This window comes from Arachis hypogaea, chromosome 20 (genome assembly GCF_003086295.3).
Source record: "Arachis hypogaea cultivar Tifrunner chromosome 20, arahy.Tifrunner.gnm2.J5K5, whole genome shotgun sequence".
In the NCBI taxonomy this organism is placed as follows: Eukaryota; Viridiplantae; Streptophyta; class Magnoliopsida; order Fabales; family Fabaceae; genus Arachis; species Arachis hypogaea.
The window spans coordinates 79,898,829-79,911,475 of NC_092055.1; the positions used below are offsets into that span (position 1 = coordinate 79,898,829).

Below are 12,647 nucleotides of genomic sequence, written 5' to 3' on the forward strand. Positions count from 1 at the left end.
TTCAAGCTTGTTCTCCTTCTAATGTTGCATGGCAACAATTTCCAATGCAATCCCCTTGAAGACACGTGTATAGTCTTCTCTTTTTGTGGTGGCCGAACCCTTTAATTGCCCCATCAATTCTCCAACAAAATAAAAGAAATGTGATTAAAAGAAAACTTGTGGAAAGTGGCGGCAAAATTAAAAGAATAACTACTTTTTAAAGTTTTTGTTTCTAACTACTAAGTGCTGTTCATGAGTGCACACCAACTGACTAACTTAACATCCATGTATGTAACATTGGCAACACCAAACTTAGTTTGGTGCCATGTGGTGTAAAAGATTTGTTCAAGGCCCCTAAGAGTGACATGATATGGGTTACATTTATGTTCTCTTAGTGTGCCTTGAACACCAAACTTGTTCCTCACTATATGTTGCACAAAAGGATTCATTCAAGTGCATGTCAAGTTGAGTTAAAATCCCTGAACCTTGCTTTATTAACTACTCTTAAAAGCATGTAAAACATGGGTTGCCTCCCATGAAGCACTTCTTTAGCTTCACTAGCTTGACGTTCTGCCTTTGTCATGGTGGTTGGTAATGCTTCAGATCTTCCCCTCTTGCAGTAAACCTATATCCATTGGCTTCATCAATGATCTCCACATGTTCTAGGGAGAGAACTTTGTTGATGGTGAAAACCTTAGGTAACTGAGATGGGATGGTGGAAAGATGAGGTGGGATATCTAGGAAGTAAGCTGAGATCACTTTATCCCCTGGAGAGAAATCTTCTGTAGAGATCTTTTTATTCCTCCATCTCCTTGGTACTTTCTTCTTTGTTTCTTTTGCTGTTATCCTGCTCTTTGTGGTCTCTTTTCCTAGGGAGATTTTATTGCTGGTCTCATATGATTCTAGTGGTTTTGGCTCCACTTGAGTTTCCTTTAGCTGTGACAGCTGCTGATTCTCTTGTTCATCACCCAAAGGAATTCCAGGGTGTATAGCTTGTGCTTCAATGCTTTTTTCTCCTACCATTGCTCTGTCATGCTCTGCCCTTAGTTCTTCGCCTTTCTGACTTGCTTCTTGTGAGGGTTTGAAGACGTTGAAGGTGAGTTGTTCGTCATGTATCCTCAGTATTAGCTCTCTCGCTCCACATCTATGAGCGCTCTGGCTGTAGCTAAGAATGGTCTTCCCAATATGATTGGGTGAAGGTGACTTTTTTCTATTTCCAGTATGACAAAGTCTGTGGGAAGGAAGTAGTTCCCAACCCTCACCAGCACGTTTTCAACCACTCCAATTGCTTGTTTTTGAGTTTTGTCTGCCAGCCTGATGAGTACGTCTGTGGGCATCAGCTCATTGATTTGCAGCCTCTTCATAAGGGATAAAGGCATTAAGTTGATGCTTGCTCCCAGATCACAGAGTCCTTTGTCAAACATTGTTTCTCCTATGGCACAGGGGATGTGAAAACTCCCAGGGTCCTTCCTTTTTGTAGGCAGCTATGGTTGAATGAGAGCACTGCACTCCTTGTTCATCACTATGGTTTGTCCTCCCTTGAGTGAACTTTTCCTGGTCAGCAGCTCCTTCATATACTTGATGTATGAGGGCATTTGTTGGAGAGCCTTGATGAATGGTATGTTTACATGGAGGGATGCAAATATGTCAAGAAACCTTGAGTATATTCTCTTCTCTACACCACCATTTAGTAATTGGGGAAAGGGTGCATAGAGCCTCAGCAACTCTTTCTGCGTAATTGTGGTTTCCTGAGGATTCTCTTCCTACTTTCCTGCTGATGTATCTTCAGATTGTTCTGATGGTTTGTTCAGCTCCTCCTCAATCTCCTTATCACTTATAGTAACCATCTTGCAATCTTCCCATCTGACTTTCTTTGCTTCACCTCTCGGATTTTTCTCTGTGTTACTTGGGAAGCTATCAGTAGGTTTGGGAATCTTCTCAGATACGTATCCCACTTGAAATTCCAGCCTCTTGATGGTGTCTCCCTGATTCTTGATATTGGCTCGCACCTCCTCTTTGAACACCTTGTTATCTTGAATTTCCTTGCATATGCCTTCAAGTAGGGTTTCAATCCTGGAGAGTCTATCTTCAGATGATGGTGAGTTGAGATTGGAGGGGTGAGAAGGGCCATTTTGACTTTGGTATGGATGTTGAGGTGTGTTGTTAGGTGGGTGCTGATATGATCTCTGTGTGGAATGTTGGTGAGTTGCATTGTTGCTGGGGTTGTGGCGTCTCTGATCCTGGCCTTGATCCTGTTGATTTCTCCACCCAAAGTTTGGGTGGTTTCTGCAACCAGGATTATATGTTTTGGAGTATGGGTCATGTTGCTGCCTAGGTGAATTCCCAATGTAGTTGGCTTATTCCTGATCACCCTCTGCTTCTTCATTCACTCCTTCTTGGGTTGCTGCTGAAGTGGTGATTGCTGCTACTTGATTCCTCTCCATCTTCTTGGTGAGGTAAGCTAATTGCTTGGTAATCATCTTGTTTTGAGCTAGCAGTGCATCCATATTGTTCAGCTCTATCACTCCTCTAGTGTTGCCCCTTTCAAAAGTATAGAAGTAGTCATTCTCTGCTACAGTCTCAATGACATCTATGGCTTATTCAATGGTCTTCTTCTTGTTCAGAGATCCCCCGGATGAGTGATCTACTGCCTTCTTTGATTCTTATGAAAGGCCTTCATAGAAAATGTGCAACTGCACCCATTCATTGAACATATCTGGCGGGCATCTTCTTGTCAAGTCTTTAAACCTCTTCCATGCTTCATATAGAGTCTCACCATCCTGCTGCCAGAATGTTTGTACCTCAGCTTTCAACCTGTTGATCCGTTGAGGAGGATAGAATCTTGCCAAGAACTTGTTCACTACATCTTCCCAGGTTGCTAAACTCTCCTTTGGAAAGGATTCCAGCCATTTAGATGCTTTCTCCTTGAGCGAGAAGGGAAACAGAAGTAGTCTATAGGTGTCAGGATGAACACCATTAGACTTCACAGTATCACATATCCTCAGGAAGGTGGTTAGATGTTGATTGTGGTCTTCTTGGATACTTCCTCCGAATGAACAATTGTTCTGAACAAGGGTGATGAGCTGTGGCTTTAGTTCAAAGTTGTTGGCATGTATGGTTGGCCTTTGGATGCTACTCCCACAGTTTCCTGGGTTTGGGTTGATGTAAGAACCCAGAACTCTTCTCTCTTGCCCAGCCTGATGCGCTGGACCTTCTCTGCCATGGTTGTGAGCCTCTTCTTCATGATGGTTTTCCATATTCTCATCCATGTCTGGTTCAAAGTACTCTTCCTCTTCCTCAGCACCAACTACTCTCTTTTCTCTTGCTTCCCTCCTTAATCTAAGGAAGGTCCTCTCAAGTTCAGAATCAAAGGAAGTTGAAGCCCCGCTTCTTCTACCTGTCATACAACCAACAAAGCAAAAGCAAGAGAGATAGATGCAGACAGTAATTTCTATAGAAATGCTGTTAGTGTGAGTGATGTAATATATCAAACAGTTAGTGGGTTAGTGACTGAATTGTAAACAACTAAGAAAATGGGTAGGGGAAAGGGAAGAAAATAGCTAAACAGAAGGTAAATTACTCAAATGAACTTAAATCAAACAAAATAAAAACAAATGCTCAATCTAGTTATCCACCAATTTAACCATTGTTGATACAAAATCAATCCCCGGCAACGGCGCCATAAACTTGATGCATGAAAACTTGTCCTTTTACAAATCTCCCTCGGCAAGTATACCGAATTGTCGTCAAGTAAAAACTCACAATAGAGTGAGGTCGAATCCCACAGGGATTGATTGGTCAAGCAACTTTAATTGGAAGAATGTTCTAGTTGAGCTAAGCAGAAATTGGGTTGAGAATTGCAGGAAATTAAATGGAGGGAAAGTAAATTGCAAAAAATAAATGATGGAAGGTAAATTGCAGAATCTTAAATGGGGAAGGGGAGTTTAGCATGAAAGTAAATAGCAGAAAGTAAAGAGAATAGGTAAGATCAAAAATAGGGAGTTCATTGGGCATAGGAGATGTTGCATTCTTCGGATCAAGTTCATCTTCATCTCTTCCTCAATCAATGCATTCATTGATCTCCTTGGCAATCTTAAGCGATTGAATTCCAATTCCTTGGTAATTCAATCTCTCAAATTAGATCAATAGCCAATTCCTTGGTCTAATTGCTCATGAGAAGAGATGAAGTGTGGTCACTGATTATACCACATGTATTTCCAAATCAAAGTATTGGGAGAATTATATGTCACCATATCCGCCCAAACCCCAATTTGGTCCAACATGAGAAAGCGATTCTAGCATTATCTCTTCAATCCTCTTCCAAGGTTCAGAAGAGATCCAAGTATGAATAGCTTCTTTTCCAAGATAACTACTCAATTGGATGAAGATTGAAAGCTTTCTAGTAAAATCAAGAGAAAAGAGAGAAGAAGGATAATGAAAACTATTATTGATCCATCAAATTACAACAGAGCTCCCTAGCCCAATGAAAGGGGTTTACTTGTTCATAGCTCTGGGAATGAAAAGCATAGATGGAGAGTACATTATGAGAATTAAACTAAAAGTTGCAGAGAAAGTAAAATACAGAGAGTAATTCTAATAATGCCAAAAGCTCCTCTTTCTAGTTCAAAGTTCTCCCTATTTATACTATTCTTCTGATCTTCTAGTTGGCTCCTCAAGTCTTGGATATGGACCTTTAGATCTTGAGTTGAAGCAGTTATCTTCTTCAGTGGGCTTAGCTTTACTTGCAGAGAGAAAGTGTGAAGTAGGCAGCGATTCTAGCTTAGGACGTTAGTGGCGTTAACGTTAAGTGAAAGTGTGGGTTCGAGAACATTAGTGACAATCACCTTTTTCACTAACGTTCCTAACCCAAGGATGCTCCACGTTAACTTCAACGTTAGTGGCATCAACGTGACCACTAACGTTGCCTCTTGGTCCTTCGCACACGTTATTGGGACTTACTTTTTCCAATAACGTTGAGAATCCTCCTTTCTCCCTATGTTAGAGTTCACGTTAGTGTGGCTAACGTGACCTTTAACGTAGGCTTGCCACATCTTCGAGAACGTTAGTGACACTTACCTTTGTCACTAATGTTCCAAAATGCCCCTACTTCCCACGTTAGAGTACGCGTTAACTAGGTTAACGTGGCTTCTAACGTGGTATTGCTAGCCATCTCCAACGTTAGTGACAAAGGTGAGTGTCACTAACATTGGCTCATCATCCCTTTTACTCACGTTAGCTTCCACGTTAATGTAGTTAACGTGGGGGTTAACGTGACTCATAGTGGCTCATCCCAACGTTAGTGACAAAGGTGAGAGTCTCTAACCTTGGCGATTCTTTGCTCCCTCCATGTTAGAGTCCATGTTAACTGAGTTAACGTGGCAACTAACGTGGCTCAAAGTGGCTTAGCTCAACGTTAGTGACAAAGGTGAGTGTCACTAACGTTGATCATTCTTTTGTTTCCCCACGTTAGAGTCCACGTTAACTGAGTTAACGTGGTTCTTAACGTGGCCAATATGAGCTTGGTCCAACGTTAGTGACAAAGGTGAGTGTCACTAACGTTGGCTTCATTTTCTTCTTCCACGTTAACTACCACGTTAATGTAGTTAACGTGGTAATTAATGTGGGCTATGCTGGCTTCGAGGACGTTATTGGCGATTACTTTTCTCATTAACGTTGCAAGCTAGCTCTCCTTCCACGTTAGAGGTCACGTTAGTTAGACTAATGTGGCTGCTAACGTGGTTCTTCCTTGCTTCCTTTGTCCTAAAATCAAGCAATAAAGTGCATCAAAGTTCTAGTCCAATTTATGAGACATGCATCATCCAATTTGTCATTCAATTCATGCATAATTCTCATGAATTCATATAAAAATCACAATGTTAGCTTGAATCAAGATGTAAGTGAAATTCTACCCAAAACTTGCTTATTTCCTAAGAAAGTGCATGAAACTACCCTAAAACCATAAAGAAGAGGTTAGTGAAACTGGCCAAAATGCCCTGGCATCAGTGCACCAGGCACACTTCCTGTGCCACTCCCGTGCAACTCTTTGTTCACTTTTATTTTTTTCACGCACACCCATATAATGCATATGCGTCTGTGACGATTGTGCGTCGTGTGCTCTCTTTTTTTTATATATAGCTTGAGGTGTTCGGTTCCACAGTGGATTGTCTCCCACCTAGCACTTTTAGTTAAAGTCCTTAAGTTGGACATGTGGTGAGCTCCTTGTCATGGTGGTTTGTGCTTGTACTGGTCCAGGAATCTCCACCAATGTTTGTAATTCCAATGGCTACCGGGATTCCAAACTAGGCGCATAACGCCTTCGAGCAAGTTGAAGCAAGTGACAAGGCCCCAGGAGTGTTGATTGCGAGAATGAATTCCAGGGTCCCAAACCTTGCTTTTACACCCGTCTTCTTGTGGATCACCATTGTTCCCACCGGGTTGCAAGCAATCTGAATCTCATAGAGACATCCAAACAACCTTCTAGACCCATTCAATTGAGCTCTACACCAATTCTTGCAGTTCACTTTGGAGAATGCAACCATATTGAACCTTGCTTGACAAATCTCACCACTAACCATCTTCCTCTTACTCTTAATGCCACAAAGAGCTCTAAGTTGACCAACCGTCTCCAGTAGCCCATATTCAAGTGGGAACGTAAAGATTAAGGATATGAATTTTACCCACTTGAATGTTGTATTGGATTGTAATGGCTTTGGGAGAGGTTTTGCAAGCTCCACTCCCTTGTGTTCTTCTTTGAATTCTTCCACTTTTTTGCAGGCTTCCTCAATTTCAACCTCTTCCTCTTGGTAGCCATCTTCTAATTCAATCTCTTCTTCATTGCTTACCAAGGGCATGGGAGGTTGTGCATCTTCCTCCTTTGTGGATGCATCTTCCTCCTTTGTTTTTGCATCTTCCTCTTCTTCCATGTGTGAGAATGGAAAGTTCTCTAATTCACTAAAGTATGAACTCCTTTGATTGATTTCCTCACTTTCTTCTATAGGATCTTGTATTATATCTCTTGGGAAGGAATTTGCTTGCTCCTCTTCCTGTGGTTTGATAATCGACTGCACATGCTTCTCTACATTTTTGACACTTGTCTTTATATCATGTAAGAATTCTTTCATGGGAAGCTCAAGATCTGATGGTATTTGAGATGAATAAGAAGGAGGTGGCTCTTGATATGAATAAGAAGGAGATGATGGTTCTTGATAGGTGTAAAAAGAGGATGGTTCTTAGTATGAATAGGTAGATAGTGGCTCTTGATATGGGTAGAAAGATGATGGTTCTTGATATGGATAGAGAGGTGGTGGTTCTTGGTATGGATATGGAGATGGTGGTTCTTGATAGTTGGAACATGGAGTATTGAAGTTTCTTTGGTTTTGACTTTGCCAACCAAAATTCGGATAGTTCCCCCATTCATAATGATATGGATCACTACTCGGGTATGAGTAGTAACCCAGACGATCTCTCTCCATTATTTTTCCTTAGCACAAAACACCAAATAGAATTAAACGCACCATGTGGTAAACAGGAAAGTAAAGAAGAAATAACAGAATTCTAAAAATTAAAATAAGAAAAATTAAAATAAAACTAACTAAAAGATAACAAACTTAATTTCAAAAATTAAGAAAAATTACTAGTATTAAATTATTATTAAATATATTTTTTTAGAGACAAAAATAAAATAAAACTAATAAAATATAAAAAGATAAAAATTAATGAAAAGAAAAAAATGAAAATAAAAGAAAATAAAAAGAAAAAGAAAAAATAAGTGAAGAACGAACGAAAGTTTTGAAAACAGGAAAAATAAAAATTAAAAATTAATAAAAAGAAAAGAAAAGGAATGCACGGAAAGAAAGAAAAAAAATAAAATCAAACCAAATGAAGACAAAAAGGGGGGGGGGTTATGAACGAAAAGGAAGAAAACAAGGAAAGTTTTTAAATTTTTTTTTGAAAAATAATAAAACAATATTTAGCCGAAGGGGAATTTGTTGAGAGACAAGTTTCCGTGCATCAATACCTTACATGAGTAAGGGTCGATCCCACGAGGATTGATGGATTAAGCAACAATAGTGTTTGATAAGCTTAGTTAGACAAACAAAAATTGGTGTTGAGAAGCAATATAAAAGACATTAAACATTATCAAGAATATTGAAGAAAGGCAAGTAAATACTTTGGGAAGAAAATATGGAGAAGATAGTTAAGGCTTCAGAGTTATCTATTTTTCTGGATTAATTTTTCTTACTAACTATTTTAACCATGTAGGATTTAATTTATGGCAAACTATATGTGACTAGACCCTAATTCCTTAGACCTTCCTAGTCTCCTATAAAATTCATCAACAGCCAATTCCTTGGTCAATTAATTCCAATTAGAGGGTGATGATCAAATTCCAGTTTATATACCACAAAAACTCTAACTACCCAAAAATAAAAGGATTATATGTCACGTATCCCGTTAAATCCAGATAATTAAAATTTAGGAGAATATGTTTTCAAGCTGTTGTTCAAGTAAAGAGCTTTTCCAAGTTATACAAGAACTCAAATAGAAAGAGGGTCATACTTCTGTTCCACCCAAATTCATAAAATAAAAAGCAAAAACAATTCTTAAATCATAAATCCATACATGAATTAAAATAGAAAAAGCAATTAAATTAATCCATAGAAGTAGACAGAGCTCCTAACCTTAACAGTGGAGGTTTAGTTGCTCATGGTAAAGAGAAAATAAGGATTCAGGTAAAATATACTGAATTCCAATATGATGGATCTTAATCCCCCAGAGTTCCCTAATGGAATCCCCTTTTTATAACTAATCCTAATTAATAAAAAAATCTAAAATTAAAATAATATCTTTTCCTATTTAAAAATCAAATTTGAATTTAAATTAGAATTAATTATAGCAATCCATAAGTCTTCAATTGATGGATGGGGACCACTTGATTTCGTCACTCTGCAGCCTCTGATCTGTGCTTTCTGGGCTAAAAATTGGGTCAAAAACGGCATAGAAATCGCCCCCAGCGTTTTCTGCACGTGGCGCATATCACGCGTGTCGGTCACGCGTACGCGTCGATGGTCTTCTTCGCGAGTCACGCGGACGCGTCGGTCACGCGCACGCGTCGTCATGGAAAGCTCCAAATCACGCGCACGCATCTGTCACGCATACGCGTCGCTCCTCGCTGCCATCTCCTTTGCTTCTTATGCTGCAGAAACTCCATCAAATCCAGGCAAATGCTACCTAATATAAACAGTATTGCACAAAACTCAAAATAGCATCCATAGTGGATAAAATATAATTAATTCTTGATTAAACTCAACAAATTACATGCAAATTCACTAGGAAAATATAGGAAAGATGCTCACGCATCAGCTGTGCGTACGCACAGGTAGTTGTGCGCACGCACACGTTTCTGAGCTTACTCCTTTGATTTCTCTTGCTTCCTCCTCTTTGCATACTCTTCTTCTGTTTTCTCCAATCCATTCCTACCTTACATACTTGAAAGCACTCACCAAAAATATCAAGGCATCGAATGGAAGAAAAATGGAATAAAATAGATTAAATTAAGTATAAAAAAGCATATTTTCATGATCAAGCACAAATTGGAAGGAGAGATCAAAAGCATGCTATTCAAGGGAATAAGTGTGAGTTTATATGATGAAAATCCATTCAATTCTAACCAAAAATCATCATCAAATATGGATTCATCAATAAGTAGGCTCAACATTGGTTTACAAAGGATAATGAAAAGGTTAAGGCCATATGGGTATGTAAGCTCAGTGAAACAAGGCCTCAATCATATAAGTGCACGCATACATCAAACAATGGAAATATAGAATTAAGCAAGACAAAGATCACACTTTTAGAGAGAAAAATACACAGCAAAAATAAAATATTGGTTGATAAAATGCAACCAATCAAATAGGCTCAAAATCTCACTGGTTTTGTGTGTTCGAGCTCTAACCATGTTCCAATATAATATTTCTTCAAACAAGTTTAATAAAAATTTTAATTCAAATTAGTGAAATGCTATAAAATAGTTTCTTGGAAAAGAAATTATTACTTCAACCAAGCAGTAGTAGAATATGCACAAAATCTAACAAACATGCGATCAAACATGCAAAAGCAACAACTAATTTAACAAAGAAAATTAAACATTGGTGTTGAGAAGAAAATAACTTACCCATGAATGTTGGTATCGACCTCCCCACACTTAAAGATTTCACCGTCCTCGGTGCATGCAAAGATGTGCAAGTGGATGGGTTGTTACAACTGATGATTTTCTCTAAAGATTGTGCAGATGGACTTGTTCGTTGCCCCCATTGAAAAGTTTTTTTCCTTTCTCTTCTCGGTGCCATCCTGAAAGAAGAGAAAAAGAAGAAAAGTAACCCAGAAATAAAGATAAGAAAATATATAAAGTATGGGTGGGTGCCAAATAATGAGGGTCTCAATTACATGGTAGCTACAACATGCAAGTGAGAAAATAGTAGAAGCAAATGGCATATCAATAGTGCAAAAATTGCAACAATGGGGAAGAGAGAGCGGGTCATGAAAGACAATATAAGTTCATATCAATGCAAAAGAAATACAAGTGTCATAGAAGATTAGCATCGACTTAAATAATATCACCCAATTAGAATAAAACAAGTCACGAAGCACCAGAATAATGCAAGAGATATTCAACAGTTGAGCAAAAAAATTCAACACCAAAGAAAAAATATCAAATTTAGAAAAGAAAATAAAAAATGCACAAAATTAAAATGCAATGAGTGAAAGTATGCAAATGCAATAAGGAAAATAGAATGAAAGAGAATAAGAATGAGAAGTTAAAGAAATGAAGAAGAAGAAAGTAAGAAAGGAGGAAGAACGAAGGAGAAATGAGAGGAGAAAGAAGTAAGAAATGAAAAACAGGACGCGTCACGCGCGCATGCATGCGTACGCGTGAAAAACTGAATTAGCCATGCGACGCGTAAGCGTCGCCCATGCGTAGGCGTGGGTGGCCGAAAATGAACACTGATGCGCGAGCGTCGGTCACGCGTACACGTGACTACTCGCCTGTTTCCAGCACAGTGGCAGCCCAACTCTCTGTTTAATTCACTATTAACGCTGATTTTCATGCCCACGCGTACGTGTTGGTTTTCTTGTGCGCCAGACACCCCTTCCGCGTCGTTCCAGCACAACTCTCTGTTTATTTTATTAAGATTACACAATGACATATGATGCATGCGCGTCATCGACGCTTACGCGTCGAGTGCAAAATTTTTTTTAATAAACCAGAAATTAATAAGCAACTAAACCATAAATTGAAAGAAATAAACATAAGGGTTAAGTACTGAAATCGTCCCTAAGGTAAGGGGTGAAAATCAAATTCGTCTCCGACCTTTTTCTATTATTAAAATCATCCCGAACGTTTAATACACTTTAAAATTGTCCTTCCCCCCTGAAAACAAAATTTTTGGACACTTTTGCCCTTTAGCCGTTACTGTAAGTTAGAGGTTTTAATAAATAAAGTTAATTTATTTGTTTATTTATTTATTTATATAAAGTTCTGATTTGGGGAGGGTTGGGATTAAATCAGAGAAGTCATCCCTAACTAACGAGACAGAGAAGGAGGAAGGGCTTTCGAAGGTGAGTGGAGCCATGGCTGCCGAGAGCTCACGGTCGTGCCGGAGTCGGTCGTCTGCGCAGAAGAGGGAGCTTGTGTGTGGACATGGAGAGAGATCCGTGCTTAGGATTTCGGGAACGAAGAACAACCCTGGGCGACAATTTTGGGGGTATGTCTACTATGAGGTTAGGGTTTTAAGTTTCTGTAGGTAGGTGATGGCAAGGTATTGTTTGTTCTGGGCTCTGACTCTGAAGGGTTGTTACAGATCCAGGAGGAGTGTGATTTCTTCCTTTGGGCAGACCCAGAAGCAGAGAGTGAGGATCCCCATGTTGCAAAGACGAAGAGAAAAGTTGCTGCTCTGAAAGCAAAAGTGAGAGACATTGAGTGGAAGTTCAAGGTTGCTGCAGTGTTAGGGATTTCTGGATGGGTTGTTTTGTTTTGCTTCTGGTCGCAGATTTGGTTCAATCAGAGGGAGGGGGTAGCGTGTGTGATGCCATTGAACTATGGTTGATGAAATTAGGGGAGAATTTAGTGTTCAGTTTGTATTTCTTTGATTGGGTCTGAGTTATGTAAATTGAGATGTACTGGGTCTTGCTGAACATCTGGGTTTAGTTTAGGGTTTTGCTGATTAATTTTGTGAGTGTAATGATCTCCTTGTAATTTGACAATTAATTGGAATGGAAAATTTATATTTTAGCAAGGAAATTGTGACTGAATTGTTCTGTTAATCAACTCTGTAACATATCAACTCAAATAAGAAAATTCATTAAACAGAACCAGCATAATATCAGGCAGAACACAGTCTAGTGTAATTCAGTAATAAGCATAGGAAAATAACACCAAATGGTGGATACCATCAATTCCATTACATGGAGACTAAACAAAATATAGTCCAAGACACTCAAAAAAACTACTGCAACTTTGTTGCTCACTAAGAAAGATTAATCATAAGCCATGTTGTCTAGTTTTCAAAAAACCAAAAGAAAAGTGTCACAAACATTGTCTCAAACCAAGCAACAGTACATTAATTATAGCACAAAAGACAAATTTTCAGAACAGTCTAAAGTTTTCC

The 12,647-nt window shown here is 38.9% G+C and overlaps 1 non-coding gene across 1 annotated transcript; it reads left to right on the forward strand.

The window, feature by feature from the left end:
- The first annotated feature begins 2,688 nt into the window (after positions 1-2,688).
- On the forward strand, positions 2,689-2,795 carry LOC112788213 (small nucleolar RNA R71). The gene has a single exon (XR_003195587.1). It is a non-coding gene; the product is annotated as a small nucleolar RNA R71 (small nucleolar RNA).
- The last annotated feature ends 9,852 nt before the right edge of the window (positions 2,796-12,647 follow it).